Raw genomic sequence first — 22,373 nt, 5'->3', positions numbered from 1 at the left:
ATCTGACCCCTTTATTGTCTATTTGCTGAGAGTTTCTGAAACTGCTGCTGATGCTGTGGTCACTGTTGCTGCCTCCAGGTGTGTGCACTTTTGACAGGCTTCCATCCCGATATTATACACCTATCTTGCAGACTGTCTTAATTTTTTTAGGCTGGAAAAACATCTCACCCTGGCCTTTTGCTGAATCTGTCAGTTCAAAATTTGATTTGAGGGAATATTTTAAAGTTATTTGAAGGAGAATGTTGAAAGAATTCAGCTGAGTTGCTGCCTCTTATCCATCAATTTGGCTCTGCTCCCCCAGAAGACCATTTTTATAACATACATGTGTGGAGGGAATACTTTGAATAGTTCCTATATACTTTTTCTCCAGCACCTGAGTAAGATGAATTATAAGATTAAGAAACAGCTACTTTGGAAAGCAGAGAAAACCTATCTCTAAAAGAATAAGTTGCCTGAAAAGAAAGCAAGAGGGAAGAACAATAGAAAGAAGAGGCAAGAAGGAGGCCAGCCACAAGCTTGGATGGGGCATAATTGGGAGTTTTCAAATGAAGGCAATGAGTACGGATAGAAGACACAAGAGGGATGCCTCCAGTTGAACTTCTATTCTCTGAATAGTGTGTGTGTATAGGGCTGCGAGAGTAGTGGTACTAAGAGTACTGATTCATTAATCATAATACTAATGCAGTTCTTGCAAGATACACACAGAGTAGATAGAAAATAATCTCAGTGGAAAGGTACTAGCAGTAGAGGAGAGGGGCAGAGAAGGAGGAAAGAGAGGGCAACTGGGAAAGATCTGCAGAAGGCAGGATTAACATTGCATCTTTGATTTTGTTTTGTTTTGTTTTGAACAAGCTAGGGAAGTTTGAAGGCAGAAGAATATTTCGAACATGAAAGGTGTTCAGCAAAAAGTCTATTAAAACATTTGAAAGTTTAAATATGAATGGATTTTTTCCCTTAAATTGATAAAAAAAAAAAAAAGCATTTACCTAAAACCACCAGCAAGTATTATTTGTAATAAAGATAAGCTGGAAGTCTTCCCAGCAAGATTAGATGTGAAACAAGGATCCCTAGTATCACCAATATTATTTTGGAAATTCTAGCAATAAGAGAAAAAGAAATAGAAGGAATCAGAATAGGAAATGAGGTAATGAAATTATCTTTTTTTTGCAGATAATATTATGCTATACCTGAAAAATCCCCCAAACTCAACTAAAAAGTTAATTAAAACAATTAAGAATTTTAGCAAAGTAGAAAGATATAAAATATATCCACATAAATCACCACCATTCCTATATAGTATCCATACAAACCTGCGAGAAGAGATAGTAAAAAAAATCCCATTTAAAATAACTCTAGATGGTATAAAATACCAGGAAATACCTGTGAAAACAAACCCAGGAGTTGTATGAACAAAATTACTTTTTAAAACTTTTTATATAAACAAAGTCTAACATAAATAATTGGAGAAATATTAACTGTTCACAAATGGGCAGGATCAATATAATAAAAATGACAATTTCACCTAAACTAATTTATATTTTTGATGTTGTCCCAATTAAATTACAATTTTTAAAACTGAATTAGAAAAAAATAACAAAATTCATTTGGAAGAACAAAAGTTCAAAAACATCTAAAGAGCTAATAAAAAAATGTAAAGGAAAGAGGTGTAGCACCACAAAACCTCAAATTATATTACATGGTAATAATTATATTTTTTATTTTAAAAAATTATTGTATTTTATTTTTTGAGCTATAATTATTCTGAAAACATATTCATGGATAATTTTTCACCATTGATTCTTGCATAGATTTGTGTTTCATATTTTCCCCTCCTTCCCCCCATCTCCTCCCCTAGATGGCAAGCACTCCAATATATGTTAAACATGTTAAAATATATGTTAAATCCAATATGTGTAAACATAATTATACAATTCTCTTGCTGCACAGGAAAAATCAGATCAAAAAGGAAAGTAAATGAGTAAGAAAACAAAATGCAAGTGAACAACAACAAAAAGAGTGAGAATATGATGTTGTGATCCACATTCAGTTCCCACAGTCCCCTCTTGGGGTGCAGCTGGCTCTCTTCATCCCATTGGAACTGGCATCATTGATCATCGTATAATTCTGCTGTTGCTGTGTAGAATGATCTCCTGGTTCTACTTACTTCATTTATCATCAGTTCATGTAAGTCCCCCCAGGCCTCCCTGAGACCATCCTGCTGGTCATTTCTTATAGAGCAACAATATTCCATAACATTTATGTACCATAACTTATTCAGCCATTCTCCAACTGATGGGCATCCACTCAGTTTCTGCTTTCTTGCTATTATGAAAAGGGCTGTAAGATAGTAATTACCAAAATTATCTTATACTGTCTAAGAAATAAAAGGTAGATCAGTGAAACAGAGTAGACCTTTTACATCAGCAAAAGACTTTGTGTTTGACCAATGTAAAGACTTAAGCTTTGGGAGAAATAATTCATTATTTAATTTAAAAAAAAAACTTGTTGGAAAAGCTGGAAAGCTGTATGACAGAAATCAGGCACAAACCAGTATCATACACCTTTTATTGGATATAAAGAGAGAGATTATAAGAAAACTGGGAAAATATAGAATATATTACCTGTCTGATGTAAATAATTTGTGAATAAACAAGAGAGAAATAGAATAGTATGAGGTATAAAATGGATAATTTTGATTACATTAAATTAAAATGTTTTTGTAAAATAAAACAAATGAATCAAGATCAGAAGGAAAGCAGAAAATTTGAGGAAACTTATAGACAATTTCTCAGATAAAGTCTCACACCTCAAATATGTAAATAACTTTGTGAAAGCTATAAGAATGAGTCATTCCTTAATTAATAAATATTCAAAGGATATAAAACAGGCAGTTTTCTGATGAAGAAATCAAAATAATTTATAGTCAAATGAAAAAATGCTGTAAATCATTATTGATTAGAGAAGTACATATTCAGACAATATTAAGTTTCATTTTACACCTATCAGATTGACCAAAATAATAAAGAGAAACACAACAAATGTTGGAGGAGTTGTGGAAAAAATAGGACAGTAATAACTCTTGGTGGAACTGAAGTAATGTAACTATTTTGAAGAGCAATCTGTAATTACACCCAAAGAGATATTAAAATGCCTTAACTTTTGACCCAGTAACACCACTAATATATATTCTAAATACATATTCTAAAAATATATCCCGTATATTCTATAATATTTATAACATCTCTTTGTGGTGGCAAAAAACTGGAAATTGTGGGAATAACTGTCAATTGGGGAAGGGCCAAACAAGTTACAATATATGGTCATGATTTTAGAAAAAAACATCGATATACTTGCATGAAATAATAAAGAATAAAATGAGTAGAATCAAGAAAATATTTATAATAACAACAACATTGTTTTAAGAATACCTTTGAACAACCAACTCATTTTGAATATAACAAATACTCTAACTTGAGAAATTAGTAAGTATAAAAAGCCTATGAAGGAAGATACTCGTTGAATCCAGAAAAAGAAATAATAAAAAGAAGTATACATAAAAGAGTGTTATATATACATTCATATTTGTATCTAATAGTAGCCATTTTTGGGGTGGAGCTCTGAGAGAGAAGAAAAAGAAGAAAGTTATATATTAACTTTATTACATATTTAAAAGGAATAGCAAGTTGTAGATATTTGTGATTTTATGTACAATCATCTTTTTTTTTTCTATTTTACTATGTTATAGAAATGCCTGTTTTGTTTTTTTAACTTCAGAATAAAATAAAAAGAAAAAAATACACAGAAAAATAGCAGTGTAACCCTGGTTTCAAGCTGGAAATATTTGCATAATATTCTCTTCACTGTCGGGAGTTGAAAGCAGGATTATAGCAGAAAGACATTTAGAGCAGAACACAGATAAGTAGGGCAGTTTTGTTGGTACTATGTAATATTTAATATAGGCTTTAAATCATATGGCAGAAATTCAGAGTTTCATATACAATTTTATTTTCTATTTTTCCATATTGAAATGCTCATGTTTCTTAATATCTATTACATCCATAATAATAATAAAGAACCAAACAAAACAAAATCTTGTTCCAGTGACTTTCTCTCTCCAACTCATTTGTATGGAAGAAAAACAGAGTTTTGGAATTATAAAACTTGCAGATTGAAAAAAAATGTCACGTAAGAAGGAGATGGAGTTCTATGTGGGAAAAAATTGCCAAAATAGTTATACAATGGAAAAGATAAAGTATAAGAAAACTGAAAATATAGGAAGGGGCCAGTTTGTGAAGGATTTTAAATGATGAATAGAGAATTCGATATCATTTTAGAAGTAAAAAGGAACCACTGGAGTTCATTGAATACTGGGATGATATGATCTCACCTGAGCTTTAGGAAATTTACTTTGACAGTTAAATAACAGATGGATTAGAATGTGGAGACAATTAAGAAAATTAGATCAACTAGCAGACTTCTGTAATAGGTTAGACAAGATTTGATCACGGTCTATGCCAGGATGATAGCTGTGTGAGTATAGAGATGTAGTGAAGTAGATCAATAATATATGACAACAGATTAAATATATAGGGTGAGTGCACAGAGAAGGGTCGCAGTTGACACTAAGGTTGTGAGTTTGAGTGATTGGGAAGATAGTGGCGTCTTCAATAGTAGTAAGTAAAATTGAAAAATAGCCAAGTTTGGGGGTGAAAGTTGATGATTTCTAAGAATATAGACAACTAATATATGTGTGTGTGTATATGTATATATATTCAAAAGCTATTCCTAAATAGATAAGTAATCAATGTATATGGTTAGAATTCTTAAAAGAAGAATGATAAAATATTAATAATCATATTAAAAGAATGCTTCAAATCACTAATAATAAGAGAAAAGCAAATCAACAATACTCTGAAGTTTTTCCTCATACACAGAAAATTAACAAAAGGTGACTTCAAAAACTGGAAATAGAAAGTGATGGAAAGATTGTGGTAAGATAAAAATATTAATGCATCTTTTGTAGTATTATGAATTAATACATTTATTTTGGAAGCAATTTCAAATTATACAAATAAAGTGTCTAAAATGTCCATACCTTTTGACCCAGAGAGTCAACTATTAGGTACATATTGCAAGGAAGTGATTGATAAGAATAGTCCTCAAAATCAAAATATTTTGAGTGCTATTTTTTAGTCTCAAAGAAGTAGATGTCTAGTAATTGGGGGAACAGCTTGAACAATTTGTGGCACATGAATATAAGGGAATATTATTATGCTGTAAGAAATAATAAGTATGATGAATACAGAGAAGCATGGTGAAATCTACATGAACTAAGGCAGAGTAAGGTAAGCAAAGTCATGAAAATTATATATGAGATAATGATAATATAAATTTGGACAGAAAGACAAGAACTACATATCAAAAATGAATGTTGAAAATTAAAAAGAACAAGTAAGACCCTCAAAAAAAGAAAGATGACAAGATACTCCTGCCTGACTTCTTTGAAGAGGCAAGTTTGTAACTTGACATATATCGTTAGACTTTTTGGATCAGTTTTGATATTTTATCTTTTCCTCCTCTTTTTAATTTTTTTTTCCTTAAATGGTATTTGTTAGATAAGATGACTCCCTGGGAGAAATTTTGGCAATGTAAAACCAAAACATATGAATTAAATTTCATTTTAAAAATTAAATAGAACCTTTGAGATTTTGGAATTTAAATTGCCTAATTGAAAAAGAAAACCAAGAAAGCTAACGAGTTCATTTCAGATATGTTTGAGAAATTTCAAATGGCATCCAGTTTGAGATGTGCACAAGGCAATTGGTAGCAACAAGGAACTTTCCATGTTACCCTCTCCATCCATAGTACTATGCATCCTTACAAATTACATGGTCCAATATCATCTTATTAAAATGAAAGAGAATGAGGCCCAAAGAGATGAAGTGACTTATCCCAACATCCCTACATAGAACAAATTAGCTTCTGTCCTCCCCTGAATACATCTGCCTCCTTTTTTGTCAAGAAGACCACCATCTTTCTTAGATTTGCAAGTTATCCTTGATTCTTCTATTTCTCTCTTTCCATATTGATAATTAATCACTATCTTGGAGATTCTATGTCTGTAACATCTTATCTTTCTCCTTGTATCTTCTCATATAATCTTTGCCCCAATTTAAGCCCTTTTCACATGACCCATGCTGTCTCTAGTCTCTCCCTATTCCAATGCATCCTCCCCCCCAATAACTGGGTACCCTTAACCCTAACGCACAGTGACCACACTACTCCTCTACTCAATAAAATTCAGCAGTTCTTTATTGCCTCTAAAATAAGAAACTTTTTTCTGTTAGGTATCAATCTGGTTCCAATCTATCTTTTCAGGCTTATTTCCTATTACTCTCTTTTATGAATCCTTTGATTCACCTAAAGTAGCCCATTTATTATTCTTTACACACTTCACTTCATCTTTTGTCTTTGTGCCTTTCATAAGTCCATCTCTGGATTTACTCCCTATTTACTTTTGCTTCTAATGATCCCTAACTTCCTTGAAACTTCCTCTCTAATCCTACAAGGAGTCTTTCCTATCTCATATTTGTTTTGTTTATATTTTGATGTATTCTCTCCCTTTAGAATATAAATTCCTGGAGGGCAGAAATATTTCATTTATCTTTCCACAGAACTTGGAACAATATACAGTAGTCTGTTAATATTAATAATTAATATAGAGTAGTCTATTAATAAATAATAAATAATGAAGGTCTAGGTAGTACAGTTGATAGAGTGCCAGGCCTGGAATCAAGGAGATTCATCTTTCTCAGGTCAAATCTGACCCCAGAACTTCCTAACCGTGTGACTCTAGGTGAGCCACTTAACCCTGTTTTCCTCAGTTTCCTCATCTATAAAATGAGCTGGAGAAGTCAAACTACTGCAGTTTCTTTGCCAAGAAAACTTCAAATGGGGTCAGAAAGAGGCAGCTGTGATTGAAATGATTGAACAACAGCATTAATAATAGATTATTGATAGATTGATGGAAATAGCAGAGACAGCATTCAGATCCTGTTCCTGAAATTGAGGATACCATGACACCTCTACTGAGAAGAAGGGAAATGTGCCTTCTGGGTGTTTCTGATCATGTCTCAGTTTTTGTTGGCTATCTCATTCTGCAGCCGGTTTTTTTGGGATGGATAATAGGCAATAGAAAAATACCTTACCTCTTGCTCTTTCCGCTCTTTCTCGTCTGATGGTGAGGGAGAGAAAAATTAATGACCAGACAAACCACTTCTGTAAGATTGCCAATTCTTGCTCAAAAATCTTTTATTTTATGCAGATATACACATCCCAGGCCCCAGGTTGCCATCTTTTTACAGTTTCAGGATTTCACCGACTGGGTAAAAAAGATAGGCATTTCCTGCCACACAGAGGCAAATCCAACTTACCAGAATTCAAGGGCTAGGGCTTTTTACTTGATCTCCCTCCCCACTCTTCTGTAACTGGTGACAAATTTTCTCTTCATGCATTCCTGCACCGTCACCTCCTTTTCTTCCTCAATTTCTTAGGAATGAAATCACCCAAAGATATAAATAAAATGTTCTAAATAAAGCTCAGCTTGACTGCAGCATTAGACATGTCTGCTAATGTATGTGACTGTCAGCCAAAATAAATTAACCTCCAACAGAAGTCATTTTTGTGAAATTAATTATTCCCATATCAGTTGAAAGAGACAGGTGCACCATCAATGTTCCTTTATCCAGACTTTTCAATGAACTTTTTGAACAGGGAACCCTTAAAGCATCCTTCACAACTGGTTCACAGCTGCAGCTTTTATTCTGCTGTTTTCTGGACTTAGAACCTTTATTTCTCAATTACTGTAAATTGAATCATTTTGGATTAAAAGCACCAGCAGAGACTTCTTGAATTAAAAGCGAAGCACAAGGTGCTAATGAATCTAAGTTAGGGGAAAGCAACAGTTAATGTTCTCCTTTCCACTCTTGGAGGGGTAGCAATGGGTACATCAAGTTTCTTGGAATGACCAATAGATTTAGATTCACAGGATCTGAACTCAAATTCTGCCATTGTTAATTACCATCTTTGTTAACCTTAGGCAGTTTAAGCACATCAATCTTCTCAGATATGTGTTAGTTTTGTGAGTCTGGTCAAGTCACTAACAATCTCTATTTTCCTCATCTGTAAAATGGAGTTAATAGTTCCCAGGGTTGTGAAGATAAAATGAAATAGTATTTATAAAATACTTTGAAAACCTTAGAGAGTTATATAAAAGCTAATGACCATTATAATTCAAATAAAGATATCCAATTGGATGCTCTTTAAGGGTCTTACCAACATGGTATAGTATCTGAGCACTGGATTTGTAATTACAAGCATTGAGTTTGAATCCCTGACTCTTGACATTTAATATTTGAATGATTATGCATAAATCTCTTCATTTCCTGGGTCCTCAAATTGCTCTTTTATAAAATGAGGTGTTAGGTTAGATGACAGGACTTTTGATCTTATGATACCTTTACATCTCTTATACTCCATAATTCCACAATGGTTCAGGAAATGTATGATCTTAGATTTGGTTCTCCCTGCTTTTCAAATCATGATTCCTCCATGAGAATCACAGCTCAAACAAAAATACCCTAGCCCCTGGGCAAATAAGCTATAGCCCCTATCTCAGATTATTTTCTCATCTGTAAAATTCATATGAATCAAGCACCTATACTATGTAAAAAGAGGAATTAGACTAGATGGCCTCTATTTTTTTTATAATTTTAATATTCCGTAAGTAGAATAATAATATAAATGAAGTATTTGAAGAAATATGAATTTGAGATATTTTATTTTTTAAACATTGTCTAATTTTTATCTAAGGTGTTTAGGATTTATTTTGGTTTATAGGAATAGAAGATTCTCCTCCTTGTATTCAGACAGATGTCACCATTGCTTACAGTATGTATGACTTCATTTCGTCCACTATCAGGACAAAAAAAATTAGAAACAAAGCATTGGAAAAATAGACTTATTTCATAGCCTGAACAATAATTTCTTTGTCATGCTGTCGGTTGAGTACACAAGGGTGTTTGCCATGTTACCCTGACAAGAGGTTGTCGATGAGAACTGCTTTTGTTTCCTGACAAAATCATACAAGATTATAGCTATTATTCAATATTTATGGGAAAACCTTTTTTCTTTCTGTTTGGTTAAATCCAATAAGTCAAATACAATTAATGGGTTTAAATATGTAAATCTAAGTTAAAGCATCTTTCTTCATTGAGCATCAAGCAAGCATGCATTATGTATATGAATATGTATAGGTCTTAGGCAAAGCATTTATAAATGGCCAGTTAAAATGCCCAGCCCTAAAAAAATGTGCTGCTGCTGGCAAAAGGTTTTTTTCTTCTATAAATAGATGCTCAATTCTTAATCTTTCCCTAGACTAGCATGATTACAGTATAATTGTCTAATGCCGGAAGAGAAATGGAAGGGAGGCTGGATAGTATGAAGCAACGGTTCTCATAGTATGGCCCTTGGATCCTGAAGATGCTTTCTGGAGGCCTCAAAGGTTAAAACTATTATCATAAAAATCTTATGATATTATTTGTCTATTAAAATAGTTCTTCCTCTTCCAACTACATGTCTGTGTGAGGCTGGATTTTTACCATATACTTCATCCAAAACAACCTATCACAATAGATTGAATGTAGAAATAGACATGAGAAACCAGCTGTCTTATATTAAGCAAGACACAGAAGTATACAAATGTATAAAACAACGTCACTCTTCTCACTAAATGATTTTTTCATTTCAGAAGTTATTTTTCATATAAATATGTCACAGGGGTCATTTTTATAATTTTAAAATGAATTAATAAATAGATATTTAAAATTTTATCAGTTTTAATTTCAACAGAACAAAGGTATTGATAGATATAACCAGCATAAACAAAATTTCTTTGGGATCCTCAATCATTTTTAATAGTGTAAAGGGGTCCTGAGACCAAAAAGTTTGAGAAATGTTGCTATGGAGGAATAAACTTACATATGTCAGGCTAGTTATGTAATATTAGACAGGTCAGTTGTCAATTTTCTTTAAATCAATGTATTTGTTTAAATGTTTTATCTTGCCAATGGATTGCAAGTTATTTGAGGACAGGAACCATTTTTAATTTTTTTTCTTTCCTCCCCGTTCTTTCTCCTTTTACCCCCTTCCCCAACCTCGCTTTATAAACTTGTGATATCAAACTCAAATAGAAACAGACCCCTGGATTCTGGGAAATTGGTGGAATAAGGATGAAAATTTCCTGGCTCTCCTTAATTCCCCCCAAAATAATTTAAAATAATGCCTCAAAGTGAATTTTAGAGGAACAGAAATAATTAAAAGTTGGGCTAGGGCAGTTGTCCAACCTAAAATAACTTTGAAAGAAGTTAAGAAAAGTCTGATTTCCCCAGGTTCATTGAAGTGTACATACCTTGGGGCAGATTCCTCCAAATCAACAAAGAGCAAACTCTAAAGGCAACTGTGTAGGAGGCAATCTTCCGGGAACTTTTGCGCCATAGAAAGTGTGTGGGCTAGGAACACTGTAGGGCCCACTGCTGTCTGGCACACCCTGGTGTGATCCCAGACTGTAGCTGTAGGGGAGAAGAAGCAAGTACATACATGCCCTTGAATGTGGTTGCAGAGGAGCAAGGGGCCGTTATTGACTGTGGTCACTCATAGGAGAGTGGAATCCCTGCTTTTCACTATGGAGCAGAGGGATGAACAGAGACTTGCAGGTTTGGGAGGGATGGTAGGAAGTAAGAATGTTTGTAGTGACAGCATTTGGGGGGCCCTACTTGGGCTCTCAGTGGGAGAGGAGTACTTGAAGTCAGGCTCCCAAATAGAGCTTAGAAAAAACAACAAATCTATAGCCGTATTAAAAAAAAATGCTCTAACCCACTATGGACTGGAGAAACACAAATGAAAACAATGATGATAGTACCATATCCTAATAAGATTGATTAAGAGGATAAAAAGAGAAAATAACAAATGTTGGAAGGGATGTGGGAAAAATGAGACATGAATGCATTGTTGGTGGAATTGTGAGCTGATTTGGCCATTATTACATTGTAGAGCAATTTGGAACTGTCTAATGGTCTATAAAACCATACAAAACTTCTAACCTAGCAATATCACTAATATGTCTATATACCAAAAGGATAAAAAACAAAAAGGAAAAGGAACTATATGTCCAAAAAATATTTATAGCAGCTATTTTATGAGTACAAAGAATTGGAAATTGAAGGGAGGCCCATCAATTATGGAATGACTGAACAAATGGTGCTATGTGATTATGATGGAATACTCTTATTGTTATAAGAAATGAGGAGCAGGATACCCTCAGAAGAACCTGGAAAGGCTTCCATGAGCTGATGCAAAGTAAAATGCACTGTGTATAAAGTAACAGTAACATTGTAAGATGATCAGCTATGAATGACATAACTATTCTTAGCAATACAATGAAGCAAAACAACTCTGAAGGACTTATGAAAAATGCCATCCACACCCAGAGAAAGAACTGATGCTGTCTGACTACAGATTGAAGCATACTTTTATTTTATTTCCTCTATTTTTCTTGAGACTTTTTGAGGAGGTCTATCATTTATTTCATACCATGACAATTATGGAAATGCTTTGCATGAGTACACATTGAAAACATATATTGAATTGCCTGCATTCTCAATGTGGCTAAAGAGTAGGGAAAGATAAGGAGAGAGAATCTGGAACTCAAAGTTTTAAAAGTTATGTTTAAAACATTTTTTTACACATATAACTAGGATAAATATTAAACTTAGAAAAAGATAGAAAGAAAATAACAACAAAAGACTCTGGAGCCTGAGGCATTATCCCCTATACCAGTGGTTCTCAGACTTTTGTTTTCAGTATCTTTATCCTATTAAAAATTATTGAGGAGCTCTCCGAAGCGTTTTTGTTTGTCTGGATTATATTTATAGACATTTACCATATTGGAAATAAAAAGTATTTTTGAATTTGTAGACCTTCTAAAAAGGTTTCAGAGATCCCCAGGATTCTCTAGACCATACTTTGAGAACCACTGCTATACCTTGAAACTGTAGTCCAATTCTTTTTTTTAAATTTATTTTATTTGAAAAAATAGAGTAAGAAAAACAGAAAGGAAATACAAAACAAAGTAAAGCCAAACAAAAAAGAATATCATTATGTACCCAGCAGAACATCAGGGAAGATTCAAAATATATAACAACAAATCATCAGATCAAGAAAATATAAATAGAAGAAATTATAGCCATGAATGTCCAGTTTTTCTTGATTTCCTTGTAAAATGTACTTTGGTTCTCTGATGTGTACTTTATTTATTTTATTCTTTTTCTTCTCTTTCATCTCCTCTACCACCTCCAAGCAAGCTACAGTTAAGAAAAGACATATTTATATACACATATATAAATATACACATACATATGTATACATCCATGTCTTTCCTATCCCTGCTGACTCTTTAATTAAATTCTGCTCCCTAACTTGCCTTGCTATTACTTAATCTCCCCACCTCTCAAGAATCCCTCCCTTGTTTTCTTCCTTTACTCTTTGTTTCCCCATTTCTCCTCCTTTATTTCTTTATAGATTTGGAGGGTATTATACCTTAATGGCATATATGTGGTATTGCCTATTGAACCCATTTCCATCTTGAGTAAGTTTTCAAAACTATGAGTTCTCCTCCCTCCTCTAATGCCTCTGTGTCTATTCTTCCTCTGTACCTCATTTGTATAATATGATGATTATTTTTACCTTAATTCTGACAATCTTTCTTTTGAGCTATTCTATTGCTGATGTGAATCTTAAATACATAATATACATATATTAAAAAAAATAAGTAATTTGGCCATGTTTAAACATTCTGGTTTGAGGTGGTGATTCGTGAATTTTTTTCTTTTTCTACTTTCCCCTCATGCTTTATCATTCTAGGATAATTTTCTTGGATTATTTCCTGCATTATTATGTCAAAGTTCTCTTTTTGGTTAGAACTTTCTGGCAGTCTAATTATTCTTATATTTTCTCTTTTTGATCTGTTCTCCAGATCTGTCTTTTTTCTTATAAGATGTTTCACATTCTGTTCTGTTTTCTCATCTTTATAATCTGTTTTGTTAATTCTTGGTATCTCATATCTTTACTGGCTTCCCTCTGCCCAATTCTAAATTTCAAAGAATTATTTTCATCTGTGAGACTCTGTACCTCCTTTTCTAGTTGATTAATGTTTTTTTCCATAATCTTTTTTGTTTTTCTTGTATGTTTTTCTTTTTCTTTTTAGTTTTTCTCTTGTTTGATTTTTAAATTCTTTTTTGAGTTCTTCTATAAATTCTCTCTAGGGAGCTATTTCATGTTACTCTTTGGGATAGAAGTTTTTTTTTTTTTTTTTTTTTTTTTTTTTAAGTAAAGCATCCTTCTCTGAAGATAAACCCTGATCTTCCCTGTTCTGGTAATATGTTTCAATGATGGGGTTCTTTCTTTTTTTGCCAGTTCATTTTTTTTTAAATAAGAAGTTTTAGTGTAAGTACCTCTAATCATGGAGTGGGGAGGATGGTACCTCAAGCATCTCTTTAGTTCTTCTCCCTAATAAGGAACCCCAAAACAAAAGCTCCACTCTTCTGTAAGTGTCAGCAGCCAGCAGTGTCTCTGCCCCACTGTTTCTTTTTTTTTTTTTTTAATTTTATTTTATTTAGTAATAATTTTGTATTGACAGAATCCATGCCAGGATAATTTTTACACGACATTATCCCTTGCAATCACTTATGTTTCGTTTTTTCCCCTCCCTCCCTCCTCCCCCCCCCCCAAGATGGCAAGCAGTCCTATATATGTTAAATATGTTGCAGTATATCCTAGATACAATACATATTTGCAGAACCGAACAGTTCTCCCGCTGCACAGGGAGAATTGGATTCAGAAGGTAAAAATAACTCGGGAAGAAAATCAAAAATGCAAATAGTTCACATTCATTTCCCAGTATTCCTTCTTTGGGTGTAGCTGTTTCTGTCCATCATTTCTCCAATGAAACTCAGTTAAGTCTCTTTGTCAGAGAAATCCACTTCCATCAGAATACATCCTCATACAATATCGTTGTCGAAGTGTATAATGATCTCCTGGTTCTGCTCATCTCACTTAGCATCAGTCCATGTAGGTCTCTCCAAGCCTCTCTGTATTCATCCTGCTGGTCATTCCTTACAGAGCAATAATATTCCATAACATTCATATACCACAATTTATCCAGCCATTCTCCAATTGATGGGCATCCATTCATTTTCCAGTTTCTAGCCACTACAAACAGGGCTGCTACATGTCCCACTGTTTCTGCACTCACTGGGTGCTGGTTTCTTCTCACCCACAGCCGAGTCTTAGTAGCACAGCTGAACCTGATGCTCCCAATCAGTTTAGGTTCTCTTAATCTTTTGCCAACTCAGACCTTAACTCAACAAAACAATTTGGGAGACAAAAGTCTCTGTAGTTCCTGAAAGAGGCTCCAGCCACACCCAGCTAGCCTAAGAGGTCCCCACTTGGTGTTTTTTGTGAAGCTAACCTAGAGGTATTTGTACTACAAACAGGTTAATTCCCAGCCGGGGGAGGGGGGAGGGTGTCTTTCTTCAGATCTTCTGGAGTTGTATTAGGAAAACCCCCGTCTGCCCCAAGTCTTCTTGATTTTTCATGAATCTATATTTGCCTTGAGGTACAAATTGTTCTATTTGTGGGAGAAATTGGGAGAGGTTGAAATTTACCATCCTACTTTCCCCATCTTCCCAGAATCCTCCCCCCAGAGTCCAATTCTAATGTAAAGTGAAGTTCTAAGAAATAAGCAGCTAAAAAAAATGAGTAAGCAAAAGAGGAAGAATCCAACCATAGAAAGCTACTATGTTGATAGAGAAGATCAGTTTCAAACTTAGAAGGTAGTAAATCAAAACAGCTACATCTAAAGCTTCAAAAGAAAATGTAAAATGGTCACAGGCCCAAAGAGAATTCTTAGACAAGCTTAAAAAAACTTTAAAGAGCAAATAAGAAAGGTTGAGGAAAAATGCAAGTAAGGTGACAAAATCAGGAAAATTATGAAAAGAAACTGAACCAATTAGAAAAAGGGATCAAAAAACCTACAGAAAAAAAAAAGACCTTAAAAATTAGAATTAAGCAAAGGGAAGCTAATGATTTCATAAGGCACCAAAGAAATAATAAAATCAAAAGAATGAAAAAATAGAATGCAATGTAAAATATCTTATTACAAAAACAAGGGATCTGGAAAATAGAGATAAAATTATTAGACTACCGAAAAATTTTGATCAAAAACAGTGTAGAATCTAGATACTATACTTCAAGAAATAAAGGAAAATATCCCTGAATTTTAGAAGTATAAGGTAAAATAGAAGTTGAAAAAAATCCACTCATCACCACCTGAAAGAGATCTTAAGTTGAAAAATCACAGTAACATTATAGCTAAGTTTTGAAGCTCTGAAGTCAAGGAGAAAATAGTACAAGCACTTAGAAACAGTTTAAATATTAGTAAGTTACAGTGAGGATAACACAAGACTTAGTAGCTTCCAAATGAAAAGACCAAAGTACATGGAACATGATATTTCTTGCAAAGGAGCTGGGTTTTCAACCAAGAATAATTTATCTAACAAAGCTAAGTGTAATCCTGCAAGGAAAAAATGGTTATTTGATAAAACAGAAGATTTTTTAAAGGAAAAAACAGAACTGAACAGAAAATTTGACCTACAAAAATCAGGAGAAAAATAAAAGACCAATTATAAAGAATTTAATAAGGTCAAACTGTTTACATCTTAATGGAAAAACAGCATTTGTAACTCTTAAGAATGTTATTAATAGGGTAGTTTGAAAGAGCATAGATAGAGAGAAGGCTTGAAGTTGAGTTGAGCATGATGGGATGATCCTAAAAACTAAAATTGGGTAAAGAGAAGTAAAATGAAGCAATTATCTACTACAAACAAGGTGTGAATGGAAGAACTGTTTCAGTGGAGGGCAGGAGGGAATGGAAGGCTGGTAGTACTATAACCTTATTTTTATCAGAACTAGGTTAAAGCAGGGTCTAAAGCAAATTTGATATCTAAGGAGGGATAGAGTAAAAATAAAGGCAAAATAAAGAAAAACAGACTTCTGCTGTCCAAATTGATTTAAAAATCACTAATTTCATTAGTTATATTGTATTGTATATTTTAAATTTTGTTAAACATTTTCCAATTATATTTTAATCTGATTCTGGTAGCACTATATAGGTTTGCCAGTGAATTTGACACCTTTTGACTAAGCCTGTGTTTTTGTCAAGGGAAGGGACTCTGTGTGGAAATTCCTTCTTCCTAAACAGATCTGTATCTATTCTGAAATGTATACTCTTAGAGAATTGCCTGGGGTCACCTGAGAGGATTATAGGAGTATAAACAAAATGCGGAAGGAAAACTTAGAAAGTCCACCCCTCTTAATACTGAGGAAGACACTGAAACCTAGGAGAAATTAAGTGACTTAGCAATTTGCGTCAGTGATCAAAGCACAACTTGAACTTAAGTCTTCCTGATCTTATACTCTACAGTGATTCTCACTTAATAGTGACTGAGTCATATGGCAATTTAATAGCTCACAAAGCACTTTACATACATTATATCATTTGAGTCTCTCAGCAGCTTTATTAATTTAACACTACAAATTTTTCCATTTTATAGAGAAAAAACTGAAGATCAGAGAAAAGATTTGTCTATAATCACAAAATTGGGGATCAAGAGAGAGATTTGATCCCACAATGCACTGATTCTAAGTCTAATGCTGTGTCTATAAAGTTATTATTCCCTTCCAATCAATGGCCAAACCTCAAGTGGTCACTGGGTCCTGATTGGCTCAGAGTGAATGTAAATAACAATCACCTCTACTTTGGCCAGAAAAATTGAGGGTCTTCCCCTCCCAGATTAATTAATTTATTTAGTTTTTTTCTTTTTCTTTTTTGACTAGGTGAAAGAAGTCATTCTTTGTCTCAATTGCTATCTCACCTTAATCCCTGAATGAGTGATTAAATTAAACCGAGACCTTAGCTTAAAAAGGTCAATATCTCCCACTGCATCCAGGGCCATCTCCAGTCATTCTGATCTATATCTGGCCACTGGACCCAAATGGTTATGGAGGAAAAAGTGAGGCAAGTGACCTCGCACAGTCCTCCTTCACTCAAATCCAATTCACCTGCATGTTATGACATCTCCTTCCTAATGTCATGGTCCTCTTCGAGAAGAAAGTACAAATGACAACTTCCAGTATACCAGGTAAATTGAATTGAAATGTAGTAGTGTAGGGAGGATCTAGATTTGACTCCCTACTGTTGACACTTACTACTTAATGAAGGACAAGTCCTTTAACATTTCTGAGCCTTAGTGTTCTTATAAGTAAAATGGAGATGATAATTGTTCATTATTCAGTCACATTGTGGGTGATAGCTTGACTTTTGTGTGAATTGGATTTAAGTGAAGCAGAGAATATAGAGAGTCATCAGTCCCAGTCTCTCTTCTGAAGTCATCAAAGTCCAGGGGCAAGACAAAAGTCAGTAAGACTAGTAATGATCCTGGAATCTCATATGTCTGATCAAATTCTTTAAAAAAAAAGTTTTTTGGAGGCAATTGAGGTTAAGTGACTTGTGCAGGGTTGCATGCCTAATTAGTATTATGTGTCTGAGTCTAGATTTAAATTCAGGTGTTCCTGACTCCAGTGCCAGCAGAGTCCACTGTGCCATATAGCTGCCCCATGACTGAATTCTCAGCACTTCTCTCTTGCTTTAGCTATCTTCTGGGTCCTTTGAACAATTTATCCTCATCCACCCCTTCTGCTGGAGGAAGTATTCACATGTTTGAGATAAACCTTCCCATGTTTCATCAATAGGTTTGAAGTCTGTCAGTTATCCTCAACCTAGTAAATAAATAATATCGTCTATTGCACAGGGTTATTGTGAGGATCAAATAAGATAATGTATTTAAAATGCTAGATGAAGTAGCTGTATGGTTCAATGGCTAGAGGGTCAGATCTGGAATCAGGAAGACCTGAATTCAAATCTCACCTCAAACACTTACAAACTCTATGTTCTTGGGCAAGTCACTTAATTTGTTTAAATCTACTACAGAAGAAAATAGTAAACCATTCTAACATTTTTTTTTTTTTTTTTTGCAAAGGAAATCCCATGAACATTATTGGTGTGCTTTGGCCCAGAGAATCATGAAGAGTTGAACAATAACAACAACAGAGTGCGATCTAGATATCAGTTGTTCTTATTCATATGGACTATTTCCTTATCAACAAAATGGGAAGAACAACTCCTGGTTTATCTACCTCATGTTATAAGGCAAAAGTTCCATTGCCTCCATTAAGTCTTCCCTGGCTGCTCTGATCTCCAAAGATAGCTCAATTCTCTGAAATACTATTAGTCTATGGCACAAATCTTATACTTCATTAAAGAGCACTGAGTTTGTAGTCAAGAGTTTGGGTTCAAAATCTGACTGCTTCTAATTTATCTCTGGATAAATTATCTCTGGGGATTCCAGTTACTTCATCTCATGAAACAAAAAGGGTAGGATTAAGTAACCTCTGAGATCCCTTCAAGATATAAATCTGTGAAATTCAATCATCTTCAGAAGTTATAGTTAACTGATTTTTAATAATTGTCTATATGTTAGTTTTTTTTCCAACAGCTAGATTAAAATCTCCCTGAAGATAAGGATTCTTGTATATTTACTTTTTTTATAATAATCTATAAAGCATCATCCATTAATAATAACTAACATTTCTATAATAGTCTAAAATTATGGTTGCCTTACCATAACCCTTTGAAATAAGTAAAGTAAGAATAAATATTTTTATAGCTTTTTACTTTTCCAAGTTTATGCAAAGAGAGTTTTCAAAACTCACCTTTGCAAAACTTTGTGTTTCAAATTTTTCTTCCTCTCTCCCTGACTCCCACCTTCTCTAGACAACATAGGTTAAATATGTACAATTCTTCTAAACAGTTTTCCATATGCATCATGCTGCACAAGAAAAATTAGATCAAAAAGGAAAAACGAAAATGAGAGGAAAAAACAAACAAACAACAATAAAAAAATGAAAATACTATGCTTTGATCCATATTTAGTTCCCATAATTTTTTCTCTGGATGTGATTGGCATTTTCCATCCCAATTCTATTGAATTTGCCTTGAATCACTTCACTGTTGAGAAGAGTCAAGGCCATCACAGTTGGTTATCACATAATCGTGTTACTATGTACAATGTTCTCTTGGTTCTGCTCACTTCACTTATCATCAGTTTATGTTAGTCTCTTCAGACTTTTCTGAGATCTGTTCGTTATTTCTTATAGAACAATAATAAGGCATTAATATTTTATTAGAAATTAATATTTCTTCCTGAATGAGGAAACAGGTTCAAAAAGATCAGTTAGTATAGAAGGAAAAACATTGATTTTGGAATAAGAAAACCTGGATTCAAATCCTGATTCTATTAACTATTTGTGTGACCTTGGACACATTCTGATTTTCTATGAACTCAGTTAAGTCATCTATAAATCAAGAAGCAGAGGGCTTGTTTAGATTATTGGTATAGTTCCTTTCTCTAAATCTTATGAAAGCAAGGACTCACTAATTGTCACACAACTACTAAGAGTTGAAGCCAAAATTTAAATCCTGATTCCAAAGTCTGTATGCTATTCACTGCTCTGCACCCCTTTTAAAAAGCATTGGATGTTATATGTCTAAAATATTGGAGTTATTTTTAGTTGTATTGAAAACCTCCCAGCCCCTACCATATTTGTGTGAGCATGCTTGCCGGTGCCATTTTTGGTTCCAGTTAACAATGGGGTAGCTTTAGGATTTGCTTCTGATTACATATGACTCAGGGCTAAAGGACCTCTACTTTAAAATGGCTGAGAGCCCTTTTTATTTGGGGAATCAGAAAAGCTGATGATTCAGTGGATATTTCAAAGGTGACTCCACCCTTATCTCTTCTTTTCTTTTCTGGCTGCAAATTGTATTAGAACTGTTTTGCCTGGCTTTCTTAAAACAGGATAAGAGAGAGGTCATTTATCTTATTCTTTCTCCTGGTTCCCGTGTTAATCATAAGCATCTGACATTTAAAGTATGTATCCTATCTATTCAATCCTGAGCCTGGATTTGAGATGCCTCTTTTATGTTTATTCTTTCTTAATCTTAAGTGAACAAATAACTGTCCCAAGATAGAAATGTCCCAGATTTGGAAGTAATTCCATAAATTTAGAAGATAGGAGATCCTTAGTCCCAATGGACAGGAATTAAATGGCAGCAGTTTCTGGTAACTATTCTAGTGCTCTTGGCAAGGATGATAACTGACAAGAGGATTGGCCCAAACCTGACCATTTAACTAAGAGACATGTACTGAGAGTTGTTTGGAGAGTACAGAGCTGAGGGGAAATGTAAAGTGCCTAATTAGCAGTCTTATAAACAGCTTTGTGTTCTGAGGAGGGTTAAGTATCAATGTCCCAGTAGATTGTAACAGTAATTATCAGTTACATTACTGAATCCTCGTTCAGTATTTTATTTTTTCATAACACTGGTGACTGTGTATGTTTAGCGTTCCTTTTGTGTGTAGGAAATAAATACCTGTCCTATACCTGGCTCCTTCTGTATATTGAATATCTTTCTCCTCACCATTTGGAAAAACACTAGTCTTGCCATAATCTAGGCGTTAAGCAAAAATTTCTCCAGGGTTCTGAGGGGGGGTTTTTAACCAATTGAACCTAAGTCTTCTCATTAGAAGCCAGACAATCCCAAGACCGAACCCAATTCTAACAACTTGCTTGGTCCATACCAAAGAGACTTCTTAGTTGAGAAGGAAATGATGCATTCTACTAGACCTTTACACCCATTAGCAATTTCTCAATATTAGATGGCAAACATTAGGGTTAGTTTTTAAAGCAAATAGTTCCACTTAAGAGGCAATATGATATTGTGGACAGAATACAGAACTTGGTAGTCAAGAAAAACTGAGTCCAAATCTTTCCTCTGATAGTATATGACTTTGGATAAGCTATGTGACCTCAATGACCTTCAACTGCCTCATTTGCAAAACAGTCATTAATAATCCATATACTACCTACTTTACAAGGTTGTGGTAAAGTTCAATTGAAAGAATGATTATGAAACATTTTATAGATTTGAAAATTCCATACAAATATGAATTATTGCTCAGTGCCTTTATTAGTGATAACTTGATGTCTTATTCTGATGAATGTAAGTTGTATTCAACTTTCTTGATTTCCTTGGGTCCATATACTAACCTCTAGTCAAGGTGATTAGATTAACCCAGTCCCTTAGGTATCTTATACACAATTATATAGGATGTATTTTTTCCCCCTCAGGTTAGTCTGTTTTCACAGGTAGTTCAATGCTTTTTATCACTGCAGCTCTGGGTGTGAAAATGCAACTTATAATCAGTTTGAGCACTAGTCGAATAAACAATCCCATGATTCTCAGATCTTCCATTTCTTTTCATTTTTTTGTCTCCTCCTCCCCAAAATATTCAGGATGGAGCCAATCAGTTGACATACCAGTGAGTATATGAAACTTGACAATTTTCTGCTCTCCAGTCCTAAATTCAAATGGACCTCAGAATTCTGTATCAAGTTTACTGGATGCGCCTGTCTGTTTTATTATCTGAAGATCAAAACAGCTGTTGGTAGACGACATCTAACTTAGCTTGACATAACTTGCAAGCTGTAACAGAAACCACGATTCCCAGCCTAGTACCACTTGTTCCCTCATAAACAAATTTGCTTCCTGAAATCACACAGAGGCTCATCAAAAACATAATTGAAAAAAAAAAAAAAGTAAAGGTTTTCTGAATTTTCAGTGATGGTGTTGTCATGATATAAAATCTGAAGTGCATCTGAGATAGGGTAAAAAATTCTTTCTTTTTGTTATGATTTTGGGGTAAAAATATGTAGGTTTGTGTATTTTTTAGTGTTCCTGGCAACTCACTAGGGAATGATAATATAAGTAGGTAGTAAATTTGAAGTATATAAGAAAAATTCGGAGCTAAGGATACTTTCTTCCTATTCTGAGTTAGGAAACCCAGTGGCAGCAATTAGCTACAAGTCTGAATTGAAGAGCAGAGTATAAAAAAGAACTGTTCTTTCATGTAGCTACCTTTTTTAAAGGAGGGAGGGAAGCTGTACAGTCCAGCTGTTGGCTTTGTGGACAGGCCTGTTATAACCCCTCCATAGAGATTCAATTATTTGACTGTTGTTATGGGAACTGTACAATTATGACCAAATTGGAGCAGTGATGAAAAAGGGGGAGGAGGGAGGAAAAT

Source organism: Antechinus flavipes, chromosome 1 (assembly GCF_016432865.1).
Source record: "Antechinus flavipes isolate AdamAnt ecotype Samford, QLD, Australia chromosome 1, AdamAnt_v2, whole genome shotgun sequence".
NCBI lineage: Eukaryota > Metazoa > Chordata > Mammalia > Dasyuromorphia > Dasyuridae > Antechinus > Antechinus flavipes.
The sequence above is the reverse complement of the archived record's forward strand: the minus strand, read 5'-3'. Positions refer to the sequence as shown.